General features: G+C 38.3%; 1 non-coding gene across 1 annotated transcript; it reads left to right on the plus strand.

Moving 5' to 3' along the window:
* The first annotated feature begins 1679 nt into the window (after nucleotides 1–1679).
* On the plus strand, nucleotides 1680–1755 carry Trnas-gga (transfer RNA serine (anticodon GGA)). The gene has a single exon. It is a non-coding gene; the product is annotated as a tRNA-Ser (tRNA).
* Nucleotides 1756–2662: the final 907 nt, after the last annotated feature.

The raw sequence follows: 2662 nt of genomic DNA on the forward strand, positions 1-2662 counted from the left end.
AACCAAGTATGGCTTTCAAATGACCAAAAATAAATTACCCAGACTGTTAACTCATTTCATGACGCCGGCATTGATATCAACATAACACGGTCAGAACTGTTTTCGCTTATCCGAACCTTCTCCTAATCAAGCATGTTTTTCACCTGTGCTCACATATACGTATTTTGAGGTATTTGTAATGAAATACATTTCGCTCATCCTATTCTTTCTCCTAATCGTTTAAATGTTCATGTAGCACTGTTTATATTTATCTTTCATTATGCATTGTCAAGTGTACGCAACTTCAGCTTTTATTTACGTATTGCCAAGTGTATGGAATGTGATGGTGTGTACTGTCTGGATTGGTTTGACTTACCATTGTTACATTTCGTTGTTGCACTATTGACAACTCTCTTGCATTGAATAATTATTGTATCGTAACATTTATATGTAACCATGTTTCTGTATAATGTTGATTGTGTGACTGACTCCCGCTATGTAACCGGGGAGTTAAGGGCACCTAAAGGCGCCTAATTGCAGCTTTTATCTTAGCCCCCGCCGTTTTTTGATTTTCGCAATAGTAAGAAAGAAAGGAATGAACAAAGAGAGAAAGAAAGAAGTTATCATCCTGTTATTATTTTCTTTAAAAAAAGGTACATGGAAATCTTAAACGCTTCCTGAAGTTTGCCCATAAATACAGAAACTATTAAAATTGCTGTAGCAAAAATACGAAGAAAAAAAAGCGCAAGTGCTTTTCGATTGAGCACCCGAAATTTAGAATGAATGTAAGCAGTGCTTTGACCACTGAAAGATGAAATCAAGGTTACGCGCGGATGTTTAGCTTACCACTCTTCCTTAATATTAGCGGCTGTTGTGGATATTTCAGGCTTCGGCTTATCTCCTTATTTGATCACTCTCGATTCAAACTTTAGTCTCTCTGTGGACCTTGTTCTTTTTGTATATATAACCATCATAAAGATTCTTTCTTACTTTTCAGGATTTACTACGACAATTAGTTACTTCATCATCATGGCGATCAGCGTACTACGAAAAAAAGGGACAAGGAACTGAGAAAAAAAAAACGAGTACAAAGCGCCGTTTTTCAACTACACTTAATTGAATAACAGTCGGCTTATATAAGGGCAAAACGAGAATAAAAAATCAAGCAACGGTGTAACGTCACAAAAGCTTTGTTGTTAGTTTGTCTGTTTGTTCTTTTTCTTCCCTAATCTAAGGCAACTGTTGCCTAATAAACTTATTTGGAAGGCAGCGCTGTGTCCTCTATACCTTCTCGGTTATCTGGCCCTTCTGCGTAGCGCACTCATGGACATATTGACTGAGCTGTCCCAACTCGTCCAAATCGGCACTCTGTTAGCTAGATTCTTAGGTATACATTTAGCCACGTTCCCGTGACGTTTCTGACTTTGATCTTATCATGCTAAAAACAGCAATTACAAATTTAGACACTGTCCAGCTCTCCTATTACTTAATTAATTACGGAGAAGTAATTATTTACTTAGGAAGAGAAGAAATAAATAAGTAATTACTTAGGCAATAATTAACAAATTGGAGAAGTAAATATTTACTTCTTTAGATATTCTTTATTCTTACCGAGCGGGTTTCCGCTGAACTATTACGTCAAACACTGGCATTTTCTTCGAGTAGTTGATAAATTCGACTTCGCCTGCCATCTGCTAGCCGCCTGGTTAGCTCAGATGGTAGAGCAGCTGCCCCGGAAAGGCGGAGGTCCCGGGTTCGAGTCCCGGACCAGGACCAATTTTTATTCAACTGAGAGGCTCCTCTTTCGAGGAATCCATATGGGGTTTCTTTTTGTAGAAGTTGCTACGATTGGGTGGATGTCTCATTTTCCATTTAATCAAATCGTTTAATAGATTAGTGCCTAGCTCAGCGAAGGAGACAATTTGCACAAATTTTGATTGCCGTTTCTACTTTGTGTTTATTAATCCTGGTGTGCCCAAGGAAGTTCATTGGGGCCACTACCCTTTCTTATTTTTATAGATGACATGTGTGATGTAAATTATTGTGGTGTGTATTCAATAATTTGCCGATGACTGTGTCGTTTTTATGATCCCAGTTAATGACCACACGATCTTAAACAATATTTACCGGCATTTATGGATGGTGTGCTCGTTGGGACGTGGAATTGAATACGACTAAAAGTGTGTCGGTAACAAGGAAAAGTATTCCAAGTGTGTAGACACATTCAGTTATTAGGCGGGGAATAATGGGAGTTACCGAATGCAAATACATCGGTGTTACGTTGAGGAACATTATCTCAACTCGTACCCCCATATATCTTCTATTTGGGCTACAGCAATGCGTGAGTTGTAGTTGCTTAAGAGAAAACTCAAATTGGTGCCTCCTGGTGTTAAACAATTAGCCTAGCTCTTCTATTACGGCAAAGCTCGAATGTGCCGCTATTATCTGGGACCCCCATAATAAAAAAAAAAAGATGGAGACCTATAGCGCGTTCAAAGAAAAGCAGTATTGTCTATTTTTAAGAAAAACTGAAGAGCTGACTCACCATTTTTGTTAATGTGGCAACATAATATGCAGTCATGGAATGGCGCCCAAAAATTTGCCGACTGTCATTTTTGTTGAATTGTGTTGCAGCGAAGAATGCTTTACACTTACCAAAATGTATTAGGCTTAACAACACAAG

The sequence above is a fragment of the Dermacentor silvarum genome, chromosome 6 (assembly GCF_013339745.2).
Source record: "Dermacentor silvarum isolate Dsil-2018 chromosome 6, BIME_Dsil_1.4, whole genome shotgun sequence".
Taxonomy (NCBI): domain Eukaryota; kingdom Metazoa; phylum Arthropoda; class Arachnida; order Ixodida; family Ixodidae; genus Dermacentor; species Dermacentor silvarum.